This window comes from Bubalus kerabau, unplaced genomic scaffold (assembly GCF_029407905.1).
Source record: "Bubalus kerabau isolate K-KA32 ecotype Philippines breed swamp buffalo unplaced genomic scaffold, PCC_UOA_SB_1v2 scaffold_25, whole genome shotgun sequence".
In the NCBI taxonomy this organism is placed as follows: Eukaryota; Metazoa; Chordata; class Mammalia; order Artiodactyla; family Bovidae; genus Bubalus; species Bubalus kerabau.
Genome location: NW_026577879.1, coordinates 6,484,786 through 6,503,052, shown reverse-complemented (window position 1 = coordinate 6,503,052; position 18,267 = coordinate 6,484,786).

Genomic DNA, 18,267 nt, shown 5'->3' with positions numbered 1-18,267 from the left:
CGATGATCACATGGCTCAGTAAATACTGATAGTGAATCTAATTAGGCGTTGATCAAGTGGTTTATAGGTGCTTGTCAAGCAGCTGACAGGTGCTGATTGGGCCGCTCAATAGGCGTTGATCGAGGAGGTGATTATGCGCTGATCAAGCGTCTGACAGTCTCTGATCACGCGGCTGTGTAGGGGCTCATTCAAGGCTCAGTAGGCATTGATCGTGCAGCTGAGAAGGCACTGATCAAGCGCTGACAGGCATTGATGAAGCGACTGGCAGGCGTTGTTTAAGAGGCTTACAGGTGCTGATCAAGCAGCTGACAGGTGCTGATCAACTGGCTGACAGTTGCTGATCAACTGGCTGAGAGTTTCTAATGAAGCGGCTGACAGGTGTTGATCAACATGCTGACAGGTGCTAATCAAGCAGCTGGTAGGTGCTGATCAATCTGCTGACAGGTGCTGATCAAGCGGATGACAGGTGCTGATCAACTGGCTGATAGGTACTATTCAAGTGGCTGACAGGCCCCGATCAAGCTTCTGACAGGTGCTTGTCTAGCGGCTGAGAGGCACTTATCACGCGGCTGCATAGGTGCTTTTCAATCAGCTGAGTGGGCACTGGTCAAGTGGCTGACAGGCACTGATGAAGTGGTTGACCAGGCGCTGAATGACCAGCAGAGCAGGAAATGATCAAGCGGCTGACAGGCGCTGATCAACAGGCTGAGGGTCACTGACCACGTGGCTGTGTAGGATCTGATCATGCAGCAAAGTGGTCGCTGATCAAGCAGCTGACAGGCACTGATGAAGCGGCTGGCAGGCGCTGTTTAACCGGCTTACAGGTGCTGATCAAGCAGCTGACAGGTGCTGACCAACTGGCTGATAGGTGCTGATCAAGCGGCTAACAGGTGCTGATCAACTGGCTGAGAAGTGTTAATTAAGTAGCTGATAGGCGCTGATCAAGCTGCTGATAGGTGCTGATCAAGCGGCTGACAGGTACTTCTCAAGCGGCTGACAGGCACTGATCGGGCGGCTGAGTAGGCGCTGATTGCTGGGCTCAGTAGGTGCACATCAACTGGCTGAGAGATGCAATTCGCGCGGCTGAGTAGGCACTCTTCAACTTGCTGACAGGTGCTGATCAAGCGGATCACCGACTCTGATAAAGAGGCAGACAGACTATGATCACGCGGTTGTGGAGGGGCTGATTCGCGGCTGAGTAGGCGCTGATCGCGCAGCTGAGAAGGCAATGATCAAGCACGTGACAGGCACTGATGAAGCGGCTGGCAGGCACTGTTTAAGCGGCTTACAGGTGCTGATCAAGCAGCTGACAGGTGCTGATCAACTGGCTGACAGTGGCTAATGAAGCGGCTGACAGGTGTTGATCAACATGCTGACAGGTGCTAATCAAGCAGCTGATAAGTGCTGATAAAGCTACTGACAGGTGCTGATCAAGCGGCTGACAGGTGCCGATCAACTGGCTGACAGGTTCTGATCAAGCAGCTGAGTAGGCGCTGATCGTGCACCTGATAAGGCGATGATCAAGCGGCTAACAGGCGCTGATCCAGTGGCTTACAGGTGCTGATCAACTGGCTGAGAGGTGCTGATCAACTGGCTGACAGGTGCTAATCAAGCAGTTGATAGGCGCTGATCAAGCTGCTGACAGGTGTTGATCAACTGGCTGACTGGTACTGATCAAGCGGCTGAGTAGGTGCTGATCAGGCTGCTGTTTAGGCGATGATAAAGCGGCTAACAGGCGCTGATCAAGCGGCTGACAGGTGATGATAAAGTGGTTGACAGGTGCTGATCTAGCGGCTGATAATCGCTGTTCAAGCGGCTGACAGGTGCTGGTCAAGTTGCTGACAGGTGCTAATCAAGCGGCTGATAGGCGCTCATCAAGCAGCTGACAGATGCTAATCAAGCGGCTGATAGGCGCTGATCAAGGCGCTGACAGGTGCTGATCAACTGGCTGATAGGTAGTATTCAAGTGGCTGATAGGCCCTGATCAAGCTTCTGACAGGTGCTTGTCAAGCGGCTGAGAGACACTTAACGTGCAGCTGTGTAGGCGCTTTTCAATCAGCTGAGTGGCCACTGGTCAAGTGGCTGACAGGCACTGATGAAGTGGTTGACCAGGGGCTGAATGACCAGCAGAGCAGGAAATGATCAAGTGGCTGACAGGCGCTGATCAAGTGGCTGACAGGTGCTGATAAAGTCGTTGACAGATGTTGATCTAGCTGCTGATAATCGCTGATCATGCGGCTGACAGGCGCTGATCAAGCGGCTGAAATGTGCTGATAAAGTCGTTGACAGATGCTGATCTACCGGCTGATAATCGCTGATCATTCGGCTGACAGTACTTCGCAATCGGCTGTCAGGCACATATCGCACGGCTGGGTAGGCACTGATTCCGGGGCTGAGAAGGCACTGATCAAACGGCTGGCAGGCGCTGTTTAAGTGGCTTACAGGTGCTGATCAAGTAGCTGACAGGTGCTGATCAACTGGCTGACAGTTGCTAATGAAGCGGCTAACAGGTGTTAATCAACATGGTGACAGGTGCAAATCAAGCAGCTGATATGTGCTGATCAAGCTGCTGACAGGTGCTGATCAAGCTGTTGACAGGTGCTGATTAAGCGGCTGACAGGTGCTAATCAACTGGCTAGACAGGTGCTAAATAAGCGGCTGATAGGCGCAGATCAAGCGGCTCACAGGTGCTGATCAACTGGATGAGAAGTGTTAATTAAGCAGCTGATAGGTGCTGATCAAGATGCTGAACGGTGCTGATGAAGCGGCTGACAGGTGCTGATCCAGTGGCTTACAGGTGCTGATCAACTGGCTGACAGGTGCTGATCAAACGGCTAACAGGTGCCGATCAACTGGCTGAGAAGTGTTAATTAAGTAGCTGATACACGCTGATCAAGCGGCTGACAGGTCTTGATCCAGTGGCTTACAGGTGGTGATCAACTGGCTGAGAGGTGCTGATCAACTGAATGACAGGTACTTCTCAAGCGGCTGACAGGCACGGATCGGGCGGCTGAGTAGGCGTTGATTGCTGGGCTCAGTAGGTGCAGATCAACTGGCTGAGAGATGCAATTCGCGCGGCTGAGTAGGCACTCTTCAACTTGCTGACAGGTGCTGATCAAGCGGATGACCGACTCTGATAAAGAGGCTGACAGACTATGATCACGCGGCTGTGTAGGGGCTGATTCGCGGCTGAGTAGGCGCTGATTGCGCAGCTGAGAAGGCAATGATCAAGCAGCTGACAGGCACAGATGAAGCGGCTGGCAGGCGCTGTTTAAGCGACGTGGCTCAGTCCGTGCTTTTCAATCGGCTGAGTGGAAAGTGGTCAAGCGCTGATCAAGCTGCTGACAGGTGCTTAACAAGCGGCTGACAATTGCTGATCAACTGGCCGACAGGGGCTAATCAAGCCACTGATAGGCGCTGATCAAGCGGCTGACAGGTGCTGATCAACTGGCTGATAGGTACTATACAAGTGGCTGATAGGCCCTGATCAAGCTTCTGACAGGTTCTTGTCAAGCGGCTGAGAGGCACTTATCGCGCGGCTGCGTAGGCGCTTTTCAATCAGCTGAGTGGGCACTGGTCAAGTGGCTGACAGGCACTGATGAAGTGGTTCACCAGGCGCTGAATGACCAGCAGAGCAGGAAATGATAAACCGGCTGAGGGTCACTGATCACGTGGCTGAGTAGGATCTGATCACGTGGCTGAGTAGGATCTGATCACGCAGAAAATTGGTCGCTGATCAAGCAGTTGACAGGTGCTGATATAGTGGCTGACAGGTGCTGATAAAGTGGCTCCCAGGTAGTGATGAAGCGGTTGAGTAGGCGCTGATCGCGCAGCTGATTAGGTGATGATAAAGCGGCTGACAGGCGCTGATCAAGCAACTGACAGGTGCTGATAAAGTCGTTGACAGATGTTGATCTAGCAGCTGATACTCGCTGGTCAAGCGGCTGAAAGGTGCTGATAAAGCCGTTGGCAGATGCTGATCTAGCGGCTGATGATCGCTGATCAAGCGGCTGACAGTACTTCGCATTCGGCTGTCAGGCACATATTGCACGGCTGATTAGGCCCTGATCGCGGGGCTCAGTAGGCACAGATCATGCGGCTGAGGCGATGATCACATGGCTCAGTAAATACTGATAGTGAATCTAATTAGGCGTTGATCAAGTGGTTTATAGGTGCTTGTCAAGCAGCTGACAGGTGCTGATTGGGCCGCTCAATAGGCGTTGATCGAGGAGGTGATTATGCGCTGATCAAGCGTCTGACAGTCTCTGATCACGCGGCTGTGTAGGGGCTCATTCAAGGCTCAGTAGGCATTGATCGTGCAGCTGAGAAGGCACTGATCAAGCGCTGACAGGCATTGATGAAGCGACTGGCAGGCGTTGTTTAAGAGGCTTACAGGTGCTGATCAAGCAGCTGACAGGTGCTGATCAACTGGCTGACAGTTGCTGATCAACTGGCTGAGAGTTTCTAATGAAGCGGCTGACAGGTGTTGATCAACATGCTGACAGGTGCTAATCAAGCAGCTGGTAGGTGCTGATCAATCTGCTGACAGGTGCTGATCAAGCGGATGACAGGTGCTGATCAACTGGCTGATAGGTACTATTCAAGTGGCTGACAGGCCCCGATCAAGCTTCTGACAGGTGCTTGTCTAGCGGCTGAGAGGCACTTATCACGCGGCTGCATAGGTGCTTTTCAATCAGCTGAGTGGGCACTGGTCAAGTGGCTGACAGGCACTGATGAAGTGGTTGACCAGGCGCTGAATGACCAGCAGAGCAGGAAATGATCAAGCGGCTGACAGGCGCTGATCAACAGGCTGAGGGTCACTGACCACGTGGCTGTGTAGGATCTGATCATGCAGCAAAGTGGTCGCTGATCAAGCAGCTGACAGGCACTGATGAAGCGGCTGGCAGGCGCTGTTTAACCGGCTTACAGGTGCTGATCAAGCAGCTGACATGTGCTGACCAACTGGCTGATAGGTGCTGATCAAGCGGCTAACAGGTGCTGATCAACTGGCTGAGAAGTGTTAATTAAGTAGCTGATAGGCGCTGATCAAGCTGCTGATAGGTGCTGATCAAGCGGCTGACAGGCACTGATCGGGCGGCTGAGTAGGCGCTGATTGCTGGGCTCAGTAGGTGCACATCAACTGGCTGAGAGATGCAATTCGCGCGGCTGAGTAGGCACTCTTCAACTTGCTGACAGGTGCTGATCAAGCGGATCACCGACTCTGATAAAGAGGCAGACAGACTATGATCACGCGGTTGTGGAGGGGCTGATTCGCGGCTGAGTAGGCGCTGATCGCGCAGCTGAGAAGGCAATGATCAAGCACGTGACAGGCACTGATGAAGCGGCTGGCAGGCACTGTTTAAGCGGCTTACAGGTGCTGATCAAGCAGCTGACAGGTGCTGATCAACTGGCTGACAGTGGCTAATGAAGCGGCTGACAGGTGTTGATCAACATGCTGACAGGTGCTAATCAAGCAGCTGATAAGTGCTGATAAAGCTACTGACAGGTGCTGATCAAGCGGCTGACAGGTGCCGATCAACTGGCTGACAGGTTCTGATCAAGCAGCTGAGTAGGCGCTGATCGTGCACCTGATAAGGCGATGATCAAGCGGCTAACAGGCGCTGATCCAGTGGCTTACAGGTGCTGATCAACTGGCTGAGAGGTGCTGATCAACTGGCTGACAGGTGCTAATCAAGCAGTTGATAGGCGCTGATCAAGCTGCTGACAGGTGTTGATCAACTGGCTGACTGGTACTGATCAAGCGGCTGAGTAGGTGCTGATCAGGCTGCTGTTTAGGCGATGATAAAGCGGCTAACAGGCGCTGATCAAGCGGCTGACAGGTGATGATAAAGTGGTTGACAGGTGCTGATCTAGCGGCTGATAATCGCTGTTCAAGCGGCTGACAGGTGCTGGTCAAGTTGCTGACAGGTGCTAATCAAGCGGCTGATAGGCGCTCATCAAGCAGCTGACAGATGCTAATCAAGCGGCTGATAGGCGCTGATCAAGGCGCTGACAGGTGCTGATCAACTGGCTGATAGGTAGTATTCAAGTGGCTGATAGGCCCTGATCAAGCTTCTGACAGGTGCTTGTCAAGCGGCTGAGAGACACTTAACGTGCAGCTGTGTAGGCGCTTTTCAATCAGCTGAGTGGCCACTGGTCAAGTGGCTGACAGGCACTGATGAAGTGGTTGACCAGGGGCTGAATGACCAGCAGAGCAGGAAATGATCAAGTGGCTGACAGGCGCTGATCAAGTGGCTGACAGGTGCTGATAAAGTCGTTGACAGATGTTGATCTAGCTGCTGATAATCGCTGATCATGCGGCTGACAGGCGCTGATCAAGCGGCTGAAATGTGCTGATAAAGTCGTTGACAGATGCTGATCTACCGGCTGATAATCGCTGATCATTCGGCTGACAGTACTTCGCAATCGGCTGTCAGGCACATATCGCACGGCTGGGTAGGCACTGATTCCGGGGCTGAGAAGGCACTGATCAAACGGCTGGCAGGCGCTGTTTAAGTGGCTTACAGGTGCTGATCAAGTAGCTGACAGGTGCTGATCAACTGGCTGACAGTTGCTAATGAAGCGGCTAACAGGTGTTGATCAACATGGTGACAGGTGCAAATCAAGCAGCTGATATGTGCTGATCAAGCTGCTGACAGGTGCTGATCAAGCTGTTGACTGGTGCTGATTAAGCGGCTGACAGGTGCTAATCAACTGGCTAGACAGGTGCTAAATAAGCGGCTGATAGGCGCTGATCAAGCGGCTCACAGGTGCTGATCAACTGGATGAGAAGTGTTAATTAAGCAGCTGATAGGTGCTGATCAAGATGCTGAACGGTGCTGATGAAGCGGCTGACAGGTGCTGATCCAGTGGCTTACAGGTGCTGTTCAACTGGCTGACAGGTGCTGATCAAACGGCTAACAGGTGCCGATCAACTGGCTGAGAAGTGTTAATTAAGTAGCTGATACGCGCTGATCAAGCGGCTGACAGGTCCTGATCCAGTGGCTTACAGGTGGTGATCAACTGGCTGAGAGGTGCTGATCAACTGAATGACAGGTACTTCTCAAGCGGCTGACAGGCACGGATCGGGCGGCTGAGTAGGCGTTGATTGCTGGGCTCAGTAGGTGCAGATCAACTGGCTGAGAGATGCAATTTGCGCGGCTGAGTAGGCACTCTTCAACTTGCTGACAGGTGCTGATCAAGCGGATGACCGACTCTGATAAAGAGGCTGACAGACTATGATCACGCGGCTGTGTAGGGGCTGATTCGCGGCTGAGTAGGCGCTGATCGCGCAGCTGAGAAGGCAATGATCAAGCAGCTGACAGGCACGGATGAAGCGGCTGGCAGGCGCTGTTTAAGCGACGTGGCTCAGTCCGTGCTTTTCAATCGGCTGAGTGGAAAGTGGTCAAGCGCTGATCAAGCAGCTGACACGTGCTGATCAACTGGCTGATAGGTACTATACAAGTGGCTGATAGGCCCTGATCAAGCTTCTGACAGGTTCTTGTCAAGCGGCTGAGAGGCACTTATCGCGCGGCTGCGTAGGCGCTTTTCAATCAGCTGAGTGGGCACTGGTCAAGTGGCTGACAGGCACTGATGAAGTGGTTGACCAGGCGCTGAATGACCAGCAGAGCAGGAAATGATCAACCGGCTGAGGGTCACTGATCACGTGGCTGAGTAGGATCTGATCACGTGGCTGAGTAGGATCTGATCACGCAGAAAATTGGTCGCTGATCAAGCAGTTGACAGGTGCTGATATAGTGGCTGACAGGTGCTGATAAAGTGGCTCCCAGGTAGTGATGAAGCGGTTGAGTAGGCGCTGATCGCGCAGCTGATTAGGTGATGATAAAGCGGCTGACAGGCGCTGATCAAGCAACTGACAGGTGCTGATAAAGTCGTTGACAGATGTTGATCTAGCGGCTGATACTCGCTGGTCAAGCGGCTGAAAGGTGCTGATAAAGCCGTTGGCAGATGCTGATCTAGCGGCTGATGATCGCTGATCAAGCGGCTGACAGTACTTCGCATTCGGCTGTCAGGCACATATTGCACGGCTGATTAGGCCCTGATCGCGGGGCTCAGTAGGCACAGATCATGCGGCTGAGGCGATGATCACATGGCTCAGTAAATACTGATAGTGAATCTAATTAGGCGTTGATCAAGTGGTTTATAGGTGCTTGTCAAGCAGCTGACAGGTGCTGATTGGGCCGCTCAATAGGCGTTGATCGAGGAGGTGATTATGCGCTGATCAAGCGTCTGACAGTCTCTGATCACGCGGCTGTGTAGGGGCTCATTCAAGGCTCAGTAGGCATTGATCGTGCAGCTGAGAAGGCACTGATCAAGCGCTGACAGGCATTGATGAAGCGACTGGCAGGCGTTGTTTAAGAGGCTTACAGGTGCTGATCAAGCAGCTGACAGGTGCTGATCAACTGGCTGACAGTTGCTGATCAACTGGCTGAGAGTTTCTAATGAAGCGGCTGACAGGTGTTGATCAACATGCTGACAGGTGCTAATCAAGCGGCTGGTAGGCGCTGATCAAGCGGCTAACAGGTGCTGATCAACTGGGTGAGAAGTGTTAATTAAGCAGCTGATAGGTGGTGATCAAGCTGCTGAAAGTTGCTGATCAAGCGGCTGACAGGTGCTGATCCAGTGGCTTACAGGTGCTGATCAACTGGCTTAGAGGTGCTGATCAACGGGCTGACAGGTACTTCTCAAGCGGCTGACAGGCACCGACCGGGCGGCTGAGTAGGCATTCATTGCGGGGCTCAGTAGGCTCAGATCAACTGGGTGAGAGATGCAATTCGCGTGGCTGAGTAGGCACTCTTCAACCTGCAGACAGTTGCTCATCAAGCGGATGACTGACTCTGATAAAGAGGCTGACAGACTATGATCACGTGGCTGTGGAGGGGCTGATTCGCGGCTGAGTAGGCGCTGATCACGCAGCTGAGAAGGCAATGATCCAGCAGCTTACAGGCACTGATGAAGCGGCTGGCAGGTGCTGTCTAATCGGCTTACAGGTGCTGATCAAGCGGCTGACAGGTTCTGATACAGCGGGTAACACGTGCTGATAATGTGGCTGACAGTTAATGATAAAGCTGCTTATAGGGGCTGCCCTAGCGCCTGACAGTTGCTGATAAAGTGGCTGACAGGTGCAAATGAAGTGGCTGACAGGTGCTGATCAACTGGCTGACAGGTACTGATCAAGTTGCTGACAGATGCTTCTCAAGTGGCTGGCAGGCGCTTATCGCGTGGATGCGTATGCGTTTACCAATCAGCTGAGTGGGCACGGGTCAAGGGGCTGACAGGCACTGATCTAGTGCTGGACCAGGCGCTGAATGACCATCAGAGCAGGAAATGATCAAGCGCCTGACAGGAGAAGATCAACCGGCTGAGCGTCACTGACCGCGTGGCTGAGTAGGCTCTGTTCATGCAGCAAAGTGGGTGCTGATCTAGCGGTGGACAGGTGATGATCAATAGACTGACAGGTGTTAATCAAGCAGCTGATACGCACTGATCAACCTGCTGACAGGTGCTGATCAACCGGATGACAGGTGCTGATCAACTGGCTGACAGGTGCTAATGAAGCGACTCTCAGGTGCTGATCAACTTGCTGACAGGTGCTAATCAAGTGGCTGATAGGCCCTGATCAATCTGCTGACAGGTGCTGATCAACTGGCTGACAGGTGCTGATCAAGCAGCTGATACTCGCTGCTCAAGGAGCTGACAGGTGCTGATCATCTGGCTGACAGGTGCTAATCAAGCGGCTGATAGGCGATGATCAAGGTGCTGTCAGGTGCTGATCAACTGGCTGACAGGTGCTAAACAAGCAGCTGATAGGTGCTGATTGCGCAGCTGAGAATGCAATGATCAAGCAGCTGACAGGCACTGAGCAATCGGTAGGCAGGTGCTGATCAACTGGCTGACAAGTGCTAATCAAGTAGCTGATAGGCGATGATCAAGCTGCTGACAGGTTCTGATCAAGAGGCTGACAGGTGCTGATCAACTGGCTGACAGGTGCTAATCACACGGCTGATAGGCGATGATCAAGGGGCTGACAGGTGCTGTTCAACTGGCTGACAGGTGCTAATGAAGCGGCTGACAGGTGCTGATCAATTGGCTGACAGGTGCTGATCAACTAGCTGACAGGTGCTAATCAAGTGGCTAATAGGCCCTGATCAAGCTGCTGACAGGTTATTTTCAGGCGGCTGACTGGTGCTGATCGCGCGGCTGCATTGGCGCTTTTCAATCGGCTGAGTGGGCAGTGGTCAAGCAGCTGACAGGCACTAATCAAGCGGCTGACAGGTGCTGATAAAGTCGTTGACAGGTGCTGATCAAGCGACTGTTAGTCGCTGATAAAGTGGCTGACAGTACTTCTCAAGTGTCTGTCAGGCGCACCTCGCACGGCTGAGTAGGCGCTGATCGCGGGGCTGAGTAGACACAGATCAAGCGGCTGAGGCGATGATCGTGCGGCTGAGTAAATGATGATTGCGTGGCTGACTAGGTGCTGGTCCAGTGGCTGCCAGGTACTTCTCAAGCGGCTGACAGGCACTGATCAAGTGGATGACCAGGAGCTGAATGACCAGCAGAGCAGGAAATGATCAAGCGGCTGACTGGTGCTGATCAACTGCCTGACAGGTTCTGACCAAGCGGCTGAGTAGGTGCTGATCGTGAAGCTGATAAGGCGATGATCAAGCAGCTGATAGTCGTTGATCAAGTGGCTGTCAGGCACAGATCGCATGGCTTAGTAGGCGCTGGTCATGGGGCTGAGTAGGCACAGATCAAGCGGCTGAGGCGATGATCGTGCGGCTGAGTAAATGATCATCGTGTGGCTGATTAGGTGCTGGTCCAGTGGCTGACAGGTACTTCTCAAGCGGCTGCCAGACACTGATTGGGCGTCTGAGTAGGCACTGATTGCGGGGTTCAGTAGGCACAGATCAACTGGCTGAAAGATGCTATTCGCGCGGCTGAGTCAGTGATTTTCAATCGGCTGAGTGGAAAGTGGTCAAGCGCTGATCAAGCTGCTGACAGGTGCTTAACAAGCGGCTGACAATTGCTGATCAACTGGCTGACAGGGGCTAATCAAGCCACTGATAGGCACTGATCAAGCGGCTGCAGGTGCTGGTCAACTGGCTGACAGGTGCTAATCAAGCGGCTGATAGGCGCACATCAAGCTGCTGACAGGTGCTGATCAAGTGCCTGACAGGTACTTGTCAAGCGGCTGACAAGCACTCATCGGGCGGCTGTGTAGGAACTGACTGCGGGGCTCAGTAGGCACAGATCAACTGGCTGAAAGATGCTATTCACGCGGTTGAGTCTTTGCTTTTCAATCGGCTGAGTGGAAAGTGGTCAAGCGCTGATCAAGCTGCTGACAGGTGCATAACAAGCGGCTGACATTTGCTGATCAAGTGGCTGACAGGGGCTAATCAAGCAGCTGATAGGTGCTGATAAAGCTGCTGACAGGTGCTGATCAAGCGGTTGACAGGTTCTGATACAGCGGCCAACAGGTGCTGATAATGTGGCTGACAGTTAATGATCAAGCTGCTTATAGGGGCTGCCCTAGCGCCTGACAGTTGCTGATAAAGTGGCTGACAGGTGCAAATGAAGTGGCTGACAGGTGCTGATCAAGCGGCTAACAGGTGCTGATCAACTGGCTGAGAAGTGTTTTTTATGTAGCTGATACGCGCTGATCAAGCTGCTGACAGGTCCTGATCCAGTGGCTTACAGGTGGTGATCAACTGGCTGAAAGGTGCTGATCAACTGAATGATAGGTACTTCTCAAGCTGCTGACAGGCACTGATCGGGCGGCTGAGTAGGATTTCATTGAGGGGCTCAGTAAGCGCAGATCACCTGGGTGAGAGATGCAATTCGAGCGGCTGAGTAGGCACTCTTCAACCTGCAGACAGGTGCTGATCAAGTGGATGACCGACTCTGATAAAGAGGCTGACAGACTATGATCACGTGGCTGTGGAGGGGCTGATTCGTGGCTGAGTAGGCGCTGATCGCGCAGCTGAGAAGGCAATGATCCAGCAGCTGACAGGCACTGATGAAGCGGCTGGCAGGCGCTGTTTAATCGGCTTACAGGTGCTGATCAAGCAGCTGACATGTGCTGATCAACTGGCTGACAGGTGCTAAAAAAGCGGTTGACAGGTTTTGATCCACATGCTGACAGGTACTAATCAAGCAGCTGATAGGCGCTGATCAAGCTGCTGACATGTGCTGATCAACTGGATGACTGGTACTGATCAAGCGGCTGATAGGCGCTGATCATGCAGCTGATTAGGTGATGATAAAGCGGCTAACAGGCGCTGATCAAGCAGGTGACAGGTGCTGATAAAGTCGTTGACAGATGTTGATCTAGCGCCTGATAATCACTGAACAAGAGGCTGACAGGCGCTGATCAAGCGGCTGAAAGGTGCTGATAAAGTTTTTGGCAGATGCCGATCTAGCTGCTGATGATCGCCGATCAAGCAGCTGAGAGTACTTCGCATTTGGCTCTCAGGCATATATCGCACGGCTGATTAGGCACTGATCGCGGGGCTCAGTAGGCACAGATCATGCGGATGAGGCGATGATCGCATGGCTCAGGAAATACTCATAGTGAATCTAATTAGGTGTTGATCAAGTGGTTTATAGGTGCTTGGCAAGCAGCTGACAGGCGCTGATTGCGCCGCTCAATAGGTGCTGATCGAGGGGGTGATTAGGCGCTGACCAAGCGTCTGACAGTCTCTGATCAAGCGGCAGGCAGACTATGATCACGCGGCTGTGTAGGGGATGATTCGAGGCTCAGTAGGCATTGATCGCACAGCTGAGAAGGAACTGATCAAGCGCTGACAGGCATTGATGAAGCGACTGGCAGGCGCTGTTTAAGCGGCTTACAGGTGCTGATCAAGCAGCTGACAGGTGCTGATCAACTGGCTGACAGGTGCTAATCCAGCGGCTGACAGTTGCTGATCAACTGGCTGAGAGTTGCTAATGAAGCGGCTGACATGTGATGATCAACATGCTGACAGGTGCTAATCAAGTAGCTGATAGGTGCTGAAAAATCTGCTGACAGGTGCTGATCAAGCGGCTGACAGATGCTGGTCAACTGGCTGACAGTTGCTAAAAATGTAGTTGACAGGTGTTGATCAACATGCTGACAGGTGCTAATCAAGCAGCTGATAGGCGCTGATCAAGCTGCTGACAGGTGCTGGTCAACTGGCTCACTGGTACTGATCAAGCGGCTGAGTAGGCGCTGATCATTAAGCTGATTAGGCGATGATACAGTGGCTAACAGGCGCTGATCAAGCGGCTGACAGGTGCTGATAAAGTGGTTGACAGGAGCTGATCAAGCAGCTGATAGTCGTTGATCAAGAGGCTGTCTGGAGCAGATCGCATGGCTGAGTAGGCACAGATCAAGAGGCTGAGGCGATGATCGTGGGGCCGAGTAAATGATCATTGCGTGGCTGATTAGGTGCTGATCAAGAGGCTGACATGCTTTTATCAAGTTGCTGACAGGTGCTGATCAACCTGCTGACAGGTGCTTAACAAGCGGCTGACAATTGCTGGTCAACTGGCTGACAGGGGCTAATCAAGAGGCTGATAGGCGCTCATCAAGCAGCTGACAGGTGCTGATCAAGCGGCTGATAGGCGCTGATCAAGGGGCTGACAGGTGCTGATCAACTGGCTGATAGGTACTCTTCAAGTGACTGAAAGCCCTGATCAAGCGGCTGAGAGGCACTTAGGGCGCGGCTGCGTAGGCGCTTTTCAATCAGCTGAGTGGGCCCTGGTCAAGTGGCTGACAGGCACTGATGAAGTGGTTGACCAGGCGCTGAATGACCAGAAGAGCAGGAAATGATCAAGCGCCTGCTGATCAGCCGGCTGAGGGTCACGCCTCACGTGGCTGAGTAGGATCTGATCACGCAGCAAAGTGGTCGCTGATCAAGCAGTTGACAGGTGCTGATATAGTGGCTGACAGCTGCTGAAAAGTGGATGACAGGTCCTGATCAAGCGCTTGAGTAGGCGCTGATCACGCAGCTGATTAGCGATGATCAAGCGAGTGACAGTACTTCTCAATCGGATTTCAGGTACATATCGCACAGCTGAGTAGGCACTGATCGCGGGGCTGAATAGGCACAGATCATGCGGCTGAGGCGATGATCACATGGCTCAGTAAATATTGATAGCAAAGCTAATTAGGTGTTGATCAAGTGGTGTATAGGTGACTTTCAAGCGACTGACAGGTGCTGATCGAGCCGCTCAATAGGCGCTGATGGAGGCGGTGATTTGGCGTTGATCAAGCGTCTGACAGCCTCTGATCAAGCGGCTGACAGACTATGATCACGCTGCTCTGTAGGGGCTGATTCACGGCTGAGTAGGCATTGATCGTACAGCTGAGAAGGCACTGATCAAGCGGCTGGCAGCGCTGTTTAAGCGGCTTACAGGTGCTGATCAAGCAGCTGACAGATGCTGATCAACTGGCTGACAGTTGTTAATGAAGCGGCTGACAGCCGCTGATCAACTGGCTGAGAGTTGCTAAAGAAGAGGCTGAAGGGTGTGGATCAACATGCTGACAGGTGCTAATCAAGCAGCTGATAGGTGCTGATAAAGCTGCTGAAAGGTGCTGATCAAGCGGCTGAAAAGTGCTGATCAAGTTGCTGACAGGTGCTGATCAAGCTGCTGAGAGGTGCTGATTAAGCGGCTGACAGGTGCTAATCAACTGGCTGACAGGTGCTAATCAAGCGGCTGATAGGCGCTGATCAAGCGGCTAACAGGTGCTGATCAATTGGCTGAGAAGTGTTAATTAAGCAGCTGATAGACGCTGATCAAGCTGCTGAAAGGTGCTGATCAAGCCGCTGACATGTGCTGATTCAGTGGCTTACAGGTGATGATCAACTGGCTGACAGGTGCTGATCAAACGGCTAACATGTGCTGATCAACTGGTTGAGAAATGTTAATTAAGCAGCTGATAGGCACTGATAAAGCTGCTGAAAGGTGCAGATCAAGCGGCTGACAGGTGCTGATCAACTGGCTGACAGGCACTTCTCAAGCAGCTGACAGGCACTGATCAGGCGGCTGAGTAGGCGCTGATTGCGGGGATCAGTAGGCGCAGATCAACTGGCTTAGAGTTGCAATTCGGGCAATTGAGTAGGCACTCTTCAACCTGCTGACAGGTGCTGATCAAGCGGCTAACATGTGCTGATCAACTGGTTGAGAAATGTTAATTAAGCAGCTGATAGGCACTGATAAAGCTGCTGAAAGGTGCAGATCAAGCGGCTGACAGGTGCTGATCAACTGGCTGACAGGCACTTCTCAAGCAGCTGACAGGCACTGATCAGGCGGCTGAGTAGGCGCTGATTGCGGGGATCAGTAGGCGCAGATCAACTGGCTGAGAGTTGCAATTCGGGCAATTGAGTAGGCACTCTTCAACCTGCTGACAGGTGCTGATCAAGCGGCTGACAGGTGCTGTTCAAATGGCTGAGAGGTGCTGATGAACTGGCTGACAGGTGCTAATCAAGCAGCTGATACGCGCTGATCAACCTGCTGACAGGTGCTGATTAAGCGGCTGACAAGTGCTAATCAACTGGCTGACAGGTGCTAATCAAGCGGCTGATAGGCGCTGATCAACTTGCTGAGAAGTGTTAATTAAGCAGCTGATAGGCGCCGATCAAGCTGCTGAAAGGTGCTGATCAAGCGGATGACCGAATCTGATAAAGAGGCTGACAGACTATGATCACGCGGATGTGTAGGGGCTGATTCGCGGCTGAGTAGGCGCTGATCGCACAGCTGAGAATGCAATGATCAATCAGCTGACAGGCACTGATGAAGCGGCTGGCAGGCGCTGTTTAAGCAGCTTACAGGTGCTGATCAACTGGCTGACAGGTGCTAATCCAGCGGCTGACATTTGCTGATCAACTTGCTGACAGGTGCTGATCAACTGGCTGACAGTTGCTAATGAAGCGGCAGACAGGTGATGATCAACATGCTGACAGGTGCTAATCAAGCAGATGATAAAGGCTGATAAAGCTGCTGACAGGTGCTGATCAACTGGCTGAAGGGGCTGATCAAGCAGCTGATACTCGCTGCTCAAGCTGCTGACAGGTGCTGATCATCTGGCTGACAGGTGCTAAACAAGCGGCTGATAGGCGATGATCATGGTGCTGACAGGTGCTGATCAACTGGCTGACAGGTTTTGATCAAGCTGCTGAGTAATCGCTGATCGTGCAGCTGGTAATGCGATGATCCAGCGGCTATTAGGTGCTGATCCAGTGCCTTACAGGTGCTGATCAACTGGCTGAGAGGTGCTGATCAACTGGCTGACAGGTGCTACTCAAGCAGATGATATTCGCTGATCAAGCTGCTGACAGTTGCTGATCAACTCGCTGACAGGTGCTAATCAAGCGGCTGACAGTTGCTGATCAACTGGCTGACAGTTGCTAATGAAGCGGCTGACAGGTGTTGATCAACATGCTGACAGGTGCTAATCAAGCAGCTGATAGGTGCTGATAAAGCTGCTGACAGGTGCTGATCAAGGGGCTTACAGGTGCTGATCAACTGATTGACACGTTCTGATCAAGAGGCTGAGTAGGCGCTGATCGTGCAACTGATAAGGTGATGATCAAGCGGCTAACAGGCGATGATCTAGTGGCTTTCAGGTGCTGATCAACTGGCTGTCAGGTGCCGATCAACTGGCTGACAGGGGCTAATCAAGCAGCTGATAGGCGCTGATCAAGCTGCTGACAGGTGCTCATCAACTGGCTGAAGGGGCTGATCAAGCAGCTGATACTCGCTGCTCAAGCTGCTGACAGGTGCTGATCATCTGGCTGACAGGTGCTAATCAAGTGGCTGATAGGCGATGATCATGGTGCTGACAGGTGCTGATCAACTGGCTGACAGGTTTTGATCAAGCTGCTGAGTAATCGCTGATCGTGCAGCTGGTAATGCGATGATCCAGCGGCTATTAGGTGCTGATCAACTGGCTGAGAGGTGCTGATCAACTGGCTGACAGGTGCTACTCAAGCAGATGATATTCTCTGATCAAGCTGCTGACAGTTGCTGATCAACTCGCTGACAGGTGCTAATCAAGCGGCTGACAGTTGCTGATCAACTGGCTGACATTTGCTAATGAAGCGGCTGACAGGTGTTGATCAACATGCTGACAGGTGCTAATCAAGCAGCTGATAGGTGCTGATAAAGCTGCTGACAGGTGCTGATCAAGGAGCTGACAGGTGCTGGTCAACTGGTTGACACGTTCTGATCAAGAGGCTGACTAGGCGCTGATCGTGCAACTGATAAGGTGATGATCAAGCGGCTAACAGGCGATGATTCAGTGGCTTTCAGGTGCTGATCAACTGGCTGTCAGGTGCTGATCAACTGGCTGACAGGGGCTAATCAAGCAGCTGATAGGCGCTGATCAAGCTGCTGACAGGTGCTCATCAACTGGCTGACTGTTACTGATCAAGCGGCTGTGTAGGGGCTAATCATGCAGTTGATTAGGTGATAATAAAGGGGCTAACAGACGCTGATCAAGCGGCTGACATGTGATGATAAAGTGGTTGACAGGTGCTGATCAAGCGGCTGATAGTCATTGAACAAGTGGCTGCCAGGCGCAGATCGCATGGCTGAGTAGGCGCTGGTCATGGGGCTGAGTAGGCACAGATCAAGAGGCTGAGGCGATGATCGCGCGCTGAGTAAATGATCATTGCGTGGCTGACAGGTGCTGGTCAACTGGCTGACAGGTGCTAATCAAGCGGCTGACCGGTGCTGATCAACTGGCTAATAGGTACTATTCAAGTGGCCCTGATCAAGCTTCTGACAGGTGGTTGTCAAGCGGATGTGAGGCACTTATCGGGCCGCGTAGGCGCTTTTCAATCAACTGAGTGGACACTGGTCAAGTGGCTGACAGGCACTGATGTAGTGCTTGACCAGGTGCTGAATGACCAGCAGAGCAGAAAATGATCAAGCGGCTGACAGGCGCTGATCAACCGGCTGAGGGTCACTGATCACGTGGCTGAGTAGGATCTGATCACGCAGCAACGTCTTCGCTGATCAAGCAGTTGACAGGTGCTGATATAGTGGCTGACAGGTTCTGATATAGTGGCTGACAGGTGCTGATAAATTGGCTGACAAGTACTGATCAAGCGGTTGAGTAGGCGCTGATCGTGCAGCTGATTAGGCGTTGATCAAGCGGCTGACAGGCGCTGATCAAGCGGCTGACAGGTGCTGATAAAGTCGTTGACACATGTTCTAGCGGCTGATAATCGCTGATCAAGCGGCTGACTGGCGCTGATCAAG